The 12,198-nt window shown below is 38.2% G+C and overlaps 1 long non-coding RNA gene across 1 annotated transcript in view; it reads left to right on the top strand.

Moving 5' to 3' along the window:
- The first annotated feature begins 364 nt into the window (after positions 1–364).
- LOC146597209 (uncharacterized) overlaps positions 365–12,198 on the top strand; it is a 45,581-nt gene continuing 33,747 nt past the window's right edge. Inside the window, exon 1 of the long non-coding RNA XR_014895524.1 lies at positions 365–504. This is a non-coding gene — a long non-coding RNA (uncharacterized LOC146597209). The remainder of the gene's footprint in view (positions 505–12,198) is intronic.

The raw sequence follows: 12,198 nt of genomic DNA on the forward strand, positions 1-12,198 counted from the left end.
AGAGAGGGCCAAGCACCCACCTGAGGGCCAGCATCATATTTCCTTCCAAAATTTGGTTGTAGGAACAAATTTTTTGCTCCTCTTGAGTTTGTGACTTAACAGAAYTGAAGCTTGAGTTGCTGCCTCTCACAGTCAGCTGCTTGGTTTTCAGGCCAAATTGAAAATGTTGGCACAGAATCATAGTTTGTGTTATTGGCAATTACATCCTTAGAGTACTGTATGTGAATGTTGCATTTTAGAAAACTCTATCAACTAATAGTATTGAAAAAAAGAAAGTTGAAAGACAAAATGTTTTCAAGTGAAAACCTGGAAACACTGATGAGAGAGCAATTTCATTGTGCTGTCTTTTTCATCCTCAGACATACTTTCCCACCTGTGCCAGTGCAGGGGATGTGCATAAAAACAATCAATGTAGAGATTTCATGGTAATGGAACATCCATGGAACAGTCTCAAGTGTGCAGAAGCAACATAACTGACAACAGTAAGGCAGTCAAATGTATAAGGTAAGAAACAGGAGAATAATTTAAATTAGATTTTAAAATATTACTGCTATAAACAAATCTTCTGCTATTTAAATTTAACAATGTTCAGACTAAAAAGAAAAAAAAGTAAACTATTACGTGGCCTCGTGTAATCTCTTTTTGATCAGTAGCAAGATTAGCAATGAACTGCTCATCAGCACTGAAAATGCTCTTAAATGGAAGTAGTCAGTGGGTCTGTTCTTATGTGAGGTGTTCAAATGTATGTTCCTCAGGTTAACACCTTTGATGTCTTCTGTGTTAAGAATCTTTTCTCTCGATAGGTTTGGTTCAGTCTTTAAAAAGAGCTAAAGCATATAAAGATATGCTTGACCTTTCTCATACAGAGTTGATGAGGAAGAAGCATTACTATCTATTCCTTCATCACCAAAAGAAAGTATTTTTAGGTAAGCAATTTCTGTGCAAAGAAGCCCCAAATGTATCACTTAGTGCATTGTTGATTTAAAACTGTTGGACCTACACTTATGAATAGGTTGCAGGTGCTGAAGGTAAAAGAAGAACTGGGTTTATTGGCAGTTCTTACTTTATAGTAGGTGTGCCTGGGAATTAACCCTTAGTCTGAATCTGAGATGCGCACCAAGACCATGTCCTGCCTGTTAGGGGGGAAGGAAGCCCAGTCATTCAGGGAGAGAGGGAGGGAGAGATCTACAGTTCACTTCAGCAGGTCCTCCAGGCTGAGTTTGACCTTTATTTAATTGGACTTGATAGGAAAACCTCATCTATACTTACTCACGATGGACTTCTCTGTCTTTCTTTAGCACAGTGGGCCTGAAAAACCCTATTTAGAGAGAGAAACAAAGTTTTATTATGAGTTCATACAAAACTGAAGAAACAATGTGTTATGAGTATAAGGGATATTTGTACCTCTCCTTATGCCGAGGAGAACAGACAGTAAAAGGAAGGGACATAAGCCAAAAACAAGTTATTGAGGTATGCTTTGTTGAACTGTCACTTGCCATGTTAAAATTGAATGGGAACACCATAGTAATTGTTCAACTGGTGTCATGATTTGTCAGGGTGGACACAATTATTCTGCCAAAGGGCCAGCACAATGTAAGGTGACCTTGGAGCACTTTGAAGCAAAGCTATATACTACACTATTTTGGAATTAGTTCATAACTAGCCCAAGGCTTGAAGAAAGCACATTACTTTTCTCAATTTTTGTTTTTGTAGTGGTGAACTTAAGTAAAAGCCAGCCTAGTTGACCTTAATGGTTATTAAATTGCTTGGCCCATAATTGCCATAGCATTCAGACCCCAAGAAAAACTAGTCAGAATCCTCTCCAACTGCAAGTGTCCAGTGACATTTTTAGAAATATTACTGTTCATTTGTTGTCTTCTGTAGCACTTTGCAAATGCATTTCGACAAATTTGGTTGGCAGCGGTAGCGGTTTAATTGGCTCTCATGAAGAAAATTTTGCCCTTAATCCTGAAAATTAGAGATCYGTTCTCTGTAGGTGACATTTAGCAGTAGGAGTGCTGAATTCTTCCTTTTTATACTTACTCTGATTTTTATTGCACTGTCATGAGCCTAAGGGATGTATGTGAATAGAACCTATTGTTACTTTTATGGGAAATGGGTGTATTTCWGTGGAACTGAGAAATAATCTAGTCTGAGCTTATGAAATGGCCTGTGAGCCAGTGTCCACATACAGTCTGCAATGGTCAGGTCAGAATTGTGGCATATTGCTGTGCTTGTCAGTCTGGTGTCATTTTTTTGGCAATAAGTTTTCTTGTTATCAGGCCGCTGAGTTGAGTTCTGCTTAGTGAACCTGAAAAACACTATGTTTTGCTGCTTAAAAAAAGGACCCTATGCTCCCTATGRAAAGAAAGCTGCAGACTCTAGATGGTGGCAAGAGAGGTTATGGAGTGGTGCTGCAATCAGTCTGCAGCCATGGAATGAAGCAGCAGGAAAATACTTTGTGGTAGRTCATTTTGTTTGTTTGTGAACTGAGCATAGTCATTACAAAATGAGAACTCTGCAAGTGTCGCATGAGTCTGAGTCAGGATTTTTAAACGTTGTGCAGAGCAGATATTGGAGGGCACACAGAGGGCAGAATTTTTCTCTGGACTACCACTGTCAGAATAGCCATTGAAACCCAGATGGCAGTTTTCAAGCAAAAAAAAAATCCCATTTCTCTGCATCTTTGCATCTTGGCCRTGAAATTAATTTGCAAGACTGTATCAGTCTCTCAAGCCATTAATTGTGATTAACTGATTTTCTTGAAATTGCTATGATGATTACATGACAGACACAGGATGAGCCTAGATCACTGATGAGACTTAGAAAGGATGAAAATACATCTTTTCACTAAAATTTCAAGTGTGTATTTGTTTTTATCTAGGGATTCATCTTCTCTAAGTGAATACTGTTTGTGTGRCCAGAAAGACTGTCTGAAGATAAGCCCAGAACGGAAAGTACACAGTACTACCTGACATTTGTGGTCACCATAAAAACAGGTCATTATGCAAACTAGTGCTTACTAACTAGAGCACAAGTTTAAGTAAACAAAGTGGCATGTGGCATACCAAGGGAAAAACAGAGATCAGTCATTCAAAAATATAAAGCAAGTGAAGGATCTAAGAAAGAGGGTACTAGTGATGAATAAATGAGATAGTTTGAGCTATTTAACATGGATATAGATRTTACAATTCCAAAACCTGGTGTCAGTAACACTGTATCACATCTCCTTCCACCTCCTTCAGCGCATCCTACTTTATTTTACTAGCTTCTAAGCTTATTACATAAATAAATAAGGCACTTTCCTTGCCCTGGCAGCCATTCTGAAAAAAAAAAAAAAAAAAAAAAAAAAAAGACTGTTTCAAGACTGTTTCTCTGCTGTAAGATATCTGTACTCTGTTTGTTTATTTCGGAAAGAGGTGATTACGTGTCCTATCACTGCAAATACTGGAGTGAAAGCACATTGCTTTCTACTGTTTCTTCCTTTTTTTGATTTCCTGTTACTCCTTCATGCTTTGCATTATACCATCCAAAAACTGTGTTGTTTCAGAATTTATATTAAAGATAAATGCATAATTCAGATAGTTCCTTGTCCCTTGCTCCAAATGCCTGACTTTCTSCCATGAGCTTAAAATAACATTAAAAAATACGTGGGTATTCATAGCGTCGGATCTCTTCATAGTTCGTGACTCCTGCTAGGTATGAATTCTAGGGAAGTAGCTAATCTTTTTTTCTTTTTCTTTTTCTTCTCCCCCCCCCCCCGATAGTACTTTAATTGTTTTTTTCTGATCTCCTGTCCTAATTTGGCTGCCTGATCCTTGCCCTTTATGTGAGCTGCTAGGAGTCAGGATCAGTTTCCATGATGCTGTTCTTAAAGGACAGGACAGGATGCAGTAGAGGGAGATACTCCTGCTAAGGGCAAGAGATCTATCCCACTTTTTCCCTTTCATAGAAGCGGTGTGGATAAGAATCAAAGCATTAATTTGAAGAAAAGGCAAAGGAGATTTGCAGGGCCTTACAATATCTAGTCTAGTARAAAACAAAGAAACAAACTACTAATTCTCTACACATTCCATTTCTCTCTCCCAAATCAGTCTCTGCTTCTCATGCTTCCTTCTCCTAGTTTTCAGTACGGTAACTTCATAACCCATATGAGAATGATACTTTTTTTCTATKATGAATGGTGCCTGTGTGGAATTACTTCACTGCAGTTGGACGTATCCAGTGATGTAAYTGATGCTGCATATTAACCTACTGTAGTTCATTGTGTGTCCTGGAGTCATGATACATAATTTAGATCTGGCCTCTTACATACCCAAGATCTTTAATATAATATCTCTTTATTTAAATGACACTGTTCATTCTAAAGARCCCTAAGATATGTTGCAATACTTAAGTTACAAGATTTCAGATTTCCCACCAAACTGCAGCTTGCTCTGGAGCAATATAGGGCTGATAAAGCTGACAGGTCTAATGTGACCATAGCTATCAAGCAAGCACAAACTGAAAAAAAAAGTGTCTGGACAAAACTACGTGTTAGAGAGGAAGGGAAAGAAACAGACCTAAAACTATTTCAGTTTAAAGCCACAGCCATCTTTTCTATTAGAGATGGTTGTTGGAGAAGTAGGTTGAGTAGAATTCTTTTAAGGCTTAGATAAACTGAAAACAAGTCAAAGTTTTGATTGGAGTTTAACAGCCCACCTACTGTCAGAGAAGCAGGCCACTAGATGATTTTTAGGGACTGTAAGATGTGTCTGGGCAAGAGGTGTATACATTTGTGTGAATGTAATACTGTCATGACAAARAGCCTTTCTGTGCTGTAGGCAGATAACAGATGTTCTGCTACTTCAGAAACTATTTAGTGAACAGTTGCCATTACATAACACGGTGGTAAGGAGGTTTATGGAATCCTCTCCCTTCAGGTTCACTGAATAATAGCCTACTTATGCTATTATTATGGAACTATGGAACTTATTCCTGCCTTGCCAGTTGCTGGAATTGTTCCAGAGCAGCTGAAATTTTAAAAGTCTGCCTGACAGCTCTAAGGAATCAAGGTATGTGGATRGTTGTAACAACATCAAGGCTTCAAATGTTCTCCTAATATTTTGACTCATTATCAGCTTTCATGGAATGAATGAAGACAAGTGATAGTTGATGGTATCTTTAACTTCTAGGCAGAAGGTTCTGGAAAGACATCTGACTTTTTGCTTATCCACATAGAATTTTTTGTGGACTTAATGAAAGAATCATTCAGGGAAATCTCCATCCTTTATTGTTCAGAGGATCACATTTGGTGATTACTGTTGTCCATTTTGAATTTAAAATCTTTGAAACTAAATATTAAAAATATCCRAAGGATAAGTAAAAGACTTGCTTGTGCTGGCTTGCTTGGCACATACACACTTGAAACATGCTTTTTAACAGAAGGTTTCAAGCAGCATTGGGCTCATGCCAGAAGGAAATGAGTAAGCTCCTCTTTAGAAATATGCAGAAACATCTACCCAAATGTTTTAGCAGTATGATATGAATGTCTGGAGTTCATGATAGGGGACCTAACCCAGGCTGTTCAACTTTACAATGCTCTTTGATTCATTTTTAATTCATTTAAAAGTTTAATTTTCTCAGTGAAGAGCAAGTACTATCCTAGGAAGTTGTCCTATAGGTAAACAATCTGCCTACTGTAGCACTAACTGCCTCAGACCTTCTGTCCTTCAAGCACTAACTCATTTCCCTACAGTGCATTGTATTCACAGTACACATAAAATTAGCTATACATCAACTGGAAACCACAGAACTCTGTGCAGGTGTGTTAATGCTGCATGTTGGAGTACTGCCTGATTACAAACTATATGCACATAAATAACTGAACGGTCCCCTAGCCTGGCCCATCATGCAAAAGTCTGTGCTTTATAAAATTTACTGACATTCCTGCCTGGAGAGTCTATTGATCCATTCTTATTTTTTAGATGATTACAGTCAGCCAGATTGTCAGGTGGTTCTGCTGTACTCTAATTCCAGTGCACACTTCCTAAGTAGGTCTGGCAATATTGACTTAAGCTTTCTATTAACTCCATCCTGTAAAGATTACTTTACTGTGTGTTTACATTACTGCATCTGCATTTCCTGTAAGACGACAGTATTCACCCTCTATGAAGTGTTACAACACAACACTATCTGAGAAACCAGTTTTAGCCTTTTATTTAAAACAGGAAATAAGTGTCAAGTGTCTGGATATAAAAGATTAAAGAGGAGAAAATCAAGCTCCTATTTTTGTCCTGTCTTGAGGACTTCACATTTTTTACCTTTTCCAGCTGAAATACCTTAGCTTGACTATTGCTGTATATTAATTTCTCCTTTTTAATGTCTCAGTAAAATCACTTCAGCAGTTTTTAATCACAGCATATATATTTATACACTCTTCTACAATCAGAGAACACATTATTTTTGAGGAAAAAGTTACAAAAAACTCTATTGCTGAAATGAGGTGGAGATACAAAGTTGCAAGTTTGGAAGTATGGATGCCAGTCTAAGAGTTCTGGTGGGCCTGAACACTGCCTTTAAACTGTGAAATGTGTTGTGATGTACATTAATGTTTTCTCTAAGCTGGTAAAGTATCTAGCTAAGAAGAGCGCATACTTGCATGCATGTATAGCTGTGTAACTACATGGCGACAAATATACAAATAACATAGGTCATATAACATACAGTTTTTGGAAGGTCGGGGTATGTTTTTAGAAGAGTATAGAGCTAATTGACTTTAGAGATGCTGAATCTACATCTAGGTAAGGAATATGAGATTATGAATCAGTTGCGTGTAGATAACAGAACTAATTTGTCGTTGTTCTATTATTCTAGCCAACAGAATCTTCTTAGGACCATGAAACTTCTTTTTATAGGTTTTGTTACATTAAATAGTTGAACAATGATTTTAAAATACCTATATGAAAACTCTAGGAAGTACATTTATTTCTGAAAGGCTGACTTTAACTTTTTTCATCAAATATATGCTCAGTGATAGGTCCAAGATCACATATTGTTTCGTAAGTAATATATCACAGAACAATAAGTTTAAAGAAAAAGCGACCCTGAAGTATTTTCTAGATATTGTCAACAGAGGTGCTGCAGTGCTCTGAAGGAGGATGGCAGAGGGTTATCTGTTAACAAGGCTAAAGAATGCATCTGTTTAAAATGACAGGTCCTGCTCGCTCCTCTTGCGTTACTTGGTACAGATGTGAATCTGGATTGTATTTCCTTGAATCACTTGTCAGCACTGGGGTAAATAAGAGAAGAATCAGGCACTAAAAATGCAGCTGACAAAGTGTAAATCAATGCAAGGAATAATTGGTTAAATGAAAAGGTTTCTGTATATGGAATTAGTCTAAAATATAATTCATAGAACAATGCACTCTGTTGAAATGTAGTTCTTAAAAAAAAAAAAAAAAAGCTATTCAAAGGGTTCTTTTTTATCATGGACTCACACTTCTAGGAGTAGTTCTCAGCTCACGAGATGTATAGGGAGGGAGGGAGGAAGGAGAGAGGAAGGAAAATTTCCTCACAAGATAGAGCAGTTGCTATAGCAGTAGTGAGGTCTAATAATCTCGGAGGACCTGAAGCACCTACCCTGCAACAGGCAAGAGGAAGAAAAGAAATGAAGAACAGAAAAGTAGATTCCTCTTCATTGCCAACATCCAGCTGATTCCAATTCCTTCAGTTTTATTAATTTTACTGTCTCTTAGAAAAATGATCTTTGCTAAATATCACAGCATTACAGCAGTCAGCATAACTAACTAAGGGTTTTCATTGTTGACTTAACTAGGCAATGCCTAATTGAGATGAGTTTTCCCAAAGTTGCTGGAAGTAATGTGTTTCTAGGTTCATAGGATAATTGTAAGGGACCTCAAGAGGCCATCTAGTCCAACCTTCTGCTTGAAGTAGGATCAGCTATGAGGTCAGAGTCATTGCTTGACTGTCCTCATTGTGAAAAAGTTTATTACTTCTGTATAGTCCGAATGTCTTTTGTTTCAAATTATGCCTGTTGTCTCTTCCCATTATGCATCATTGTGAAGAGCCTGGCTCCATCTTCTAGTGGAGTCCTTTTAGGTACTGGAAGGCTGCTAATATGTCCCCTCCAAGCCTTCTCCAGACTGAACAAGTCCAGTGTCCTCAGTCGCTTCCTCACAGGGCAAGTGCTGCAGGCCCCAGTCATTTTGGTGGTACTATGCTGGACTTGCTCCGGTTTCTCATGTCTTGTACTGGGATCCCAAAACTGGATGCAGTGTTCTAGAGGTGATCTCACAAGTGCTGGGTAGAGGAGGGAAATCCCTTCCCACAATCCTGTTAACTCAGCCCCGGATACTGTTGGCCTCCTTTGCTGCAGGGCATGCTGCTGGCTTATGTTCAGCTTTTTAAAGAGTATGGTCTCTTTGTCATGGTAATGCTTATATATACACATTTACATCTGATTAACACTGAATTTTTTTTTGTCAGTTTCACAGAGGTTTTTTGGAAAGCCAGGAATTTGACAATATAAATATGGGGGTTTTGGTTGAAAGAATCCATATGAAATCTTTAGACCATTTAAAATGATACCTGGACAATTTGGTGGTTGTTCTTGTGCCTTCATTACTGAGACACAGTAGCAAGACAGATTCCATCTCAAAAGTACATTTCAAGGCCATAAAGGACTATTGTGATCATTTTGCTTGAATTTCACTCAGCACCGCTTACAGTTTGCCCAGTAGCTTGTGTTTGAACCAGAGTGTATATTTTAGAAAGACAGTTGGTCTTGATTTAAGTCTTTGGCATTGTTTTTAGATCTGACAGTGAAGGCTCTCACTTGATAGGTTTGGGGATGTGATAAACAATCATCCTATAGACTAAATTGTACTAAAACCATTAAGTATGATACATAAGGATCTTTTTAATAGACTTAGACCTGAAAGTGCTGAGTGGCTCCAGCTGAAGTTGTAGGAGCTTTCATTCTATTTGCGATCTTCAGAGTTTCTCGTTCCCCTCTGCAATGATGCTATTATCAGCTGTTGATAGAAACAGTGACTTATGTTGGTGTTTTCCTGGCAAACTATCAGAAATACATTGTAAAAGGTTTCTTCTTTTGGAATGAGAGATATGTTCCTATCTTCAAAGATTTATACATATGTAAGCCATGTGGTTTTTTAGAGACCTGTTGCCTAAAGAAAGCAGCGCCATCTGGCTTTTTGTTTCTTTTATTGACTGAATATTTGAGTCAGTGTATCAAAAACTTCCAATACAGTTTGCCAGCACTGTATTACTGTGTTTTTGCTTTGTGAGGTGCTCATACTCATGGTTATTTCCTATTGTGGGCTTTTCTTGCGGTTTTTTGCTGAGCGACCTTTGTATTCTTATTAAATCTTGATGGTTGCAACTAGTTGTGAATGATCTTCCTTGACTTAGGATATAATAATCAAGGAATTAGACTGTAAGACACTGATGGGTCATCAAATAAAGAAAAAGCTGTCAAGAACACAATTATGTCTGTTACATAGCCCACAGATATAAAAACATCTTTTTGTTTACCGGGAATTTGTTGCAATTCATTCATATCTGCTTTTGCTGTAAGTTTTGTGAGGAAGGTAGGGAATGTGACTTCATCTCTAGTGTTACTACCCAATAAGATACACATTTTACATTTTACTTTTTAAGCTTGAGTCATCTGAGACTCTTGAAAATTTGCTGTACTATTTCAATTTCTACCGTATGCTGAAGTGCGTTGTAAACATCTCTACTTAACATTCATATTACTCATATGAAAAAGCTAAGCATCARTCCAGTATTACAAACTGAGATATTGCACTATGGGGGGAATGAACTAGAAATGATAAATGATGTCTTAAGTGGGGCATAGATAGATGTTATTTAGATCCAGAAATGTGATTTTTAAAACCCGTGTATAGCTGGAGATTAAAATCAATAGTTGACTTCTGCTGAAAGCCAAGAACTGCTCTCACTGAGCTGGTTAATGCTGAAGCCTGACTGAAATCTAGAGACTAGTAATTCTTCTGTCTGAGGGCTCTGGGGAATCTCTGTTCACCACACATCCTCAGAGCATGTACGTCCTCAGAGCATGTGGAATTATGCCCAAAAGTGGGAGATCCAAGGTCTCAACCCAGCATGGAGCTATTCTGTGAGTGCCAAGGGGAGCACAGGCAAAGCCAAGCCCAGATCACTTTTTCGCTGATGCAGTAAATTCTTCCAGTGAGAAAAGCAGGAAGCCCAGTGTTAGTCTTAGGGGCACAGATTTGAATATCTCCTGTCAGAAAAGGGAACTGAACATAGCTGTGCCCTCTAACAACTACACTACTGAAGTGTGAGAGAGTAGCACCACTGTTTCTTTGTTTTAAAATAAAGAATTTTACCCAGCTTTATGGAAGAAAAGAATCACCCTGGTGTCTAAGCTATGGATCCTGGATGAAATTAGGTGGTTTCTTACCCCATCTGGGGGCAGAGGGAGGGCATATTGCTAGCTCAAAGCATTTGCGAGTTGAGTGTTGTGCTGCAAAAGGAAGGTCCGCACGCTGGTTGCTTTGGATCCCATTTTGATAGACGAGGTAGGTACCAAACACATACTCTCCCCATCTGCCTTGGGATTGTGTATTTCAGGGGGAGGTCCTTCTCTATGTAAATTCTGTTTTGGGTCTGGTTCCTAAGGGACAGTCAAGTGGCTGTAAACAATGACAGTCTCAGAGTCTGGAAGAGAATCCAATTTCTTCGTTCACAGTCTTGTATTCACATTCACTGCTATTCTCCCTGTTTCCCAGGAATGCTGTTTTGAAGGCATGGTTGCTGGCAGGTTTTATTTCTGTGGGCTAGAACTGTCTCTGTTGTAGGACTATATGCAAATCCCATCTGCAGTGCAGCTGGTTGCCAGGAGGTCCAACTGTGATGCCCTAAATCTAACAGTCACTGTGATGAATCGTAAAAGGGTTGCAGTGAAAGAGGAAGTCATTAGTCCCTTCTGAGGATTTCCTTCTTACTTGAATATTCAAAAAACAAATCATTTTTCTGACTTCCTAAGAATGCAGAAAGGGTGAGATATGAATTTATTTTTCTCTCTGGCATTGCCTTTCTGCAGGGTTGATACAAATGAGAGGTAATCAATGACTGAGAGACAGGAAGCATTCTAATGCTGGGGCCATGTGACTGTGGTTTGGATATTGCTGCATGCTGCATTTCTAGGGACTTTTTATTTCAGAAGAGAAACTCTAATGGTAGCATGCAAGAATAATGGATGCTTATGCCAACACACTGGGCAATCTCAGAACCTTTTTAGAGACTTTTAGATACTTGAAGTACTGAATAGAAAATTGCCCTTTCAAAAGGTTTTTTTWAAAAAAAAGAAAAGGAGGGCGGAGAGTGTTTAACCAAGTAGGAGTTTCTAGATGCAGTCAGAAATAACCAGGTTTATGTTTTGGGGAGAAAAAAGCATGAAGTCTCAGCCAGGCTTATAAAGGCTGCATTTCTTTCATATCTGTGGCCTATAAAGATGAAATCAGGAGAATGACGAGGAAAATCTGTAATATGGACTCCGTATCCTGGCTATATAATGTACTATTCAGTGTTCTAAGTCCTAGTTTATAGTATGGTCTAAATATTTAAATTGTTATCAGCAGTTATGGTTAATCGCTTTCATGGTAAGTAATGTTGCAAGTTTGCTCAGCAAGCACTTCAGCAATGGTGCGGGCAGTATGGGAGGTGAAACTGTATTTATTTCTCTGTATATGTAGTTTCTCGAACAGCTGCTGCCAGCATAAATGCATTATGAAAAAATAAAACTGCTCTAAAGTACTTAATTACAGCTGGTCTGTCAATTACCTAAAAATGCATTATTTTAAAACCTAGCAAACCTAGCATAAGGAGGAAAAGGCTGGTGCTGTTTTCCAAACCAGTCAGCTCAAATTATTGTACAAAACTAAGGATTCCAATTTACCCCAATCTGAAAAATGGCTAAGTGCTGATTATACATACATTCCAAATAATTCTTGCCTTATTGCATTAAAAAGACCAGAATTCCCACTCCAGCAAGGTTCAGTGTTGAGACCTTTGTGTCAGATCCATTTGCAGTATCAAAGTCCACATGATTCAGACACTAAGGTGGATGTTTGTGCCCTAATTCAGAAAAGCATTTAATTTTTGAGGATTCTTAGCTGTTTTTCTGACTAA

Source organism: Rhea americana, unplaced genomic scaffold (genome assembly GCF_003343005.1).
Source record: "Rhea americana isolate MKP2758 unplaced genomic scaffold, rheAme1 scaffold_19, whole genome shotgun sequence".
NCBI classification, from domain to species: Eukaryota; Metazoa; Chordata; class Aves; order Rheiformes; family Rheidae; genus Rhea; species Rhea americana.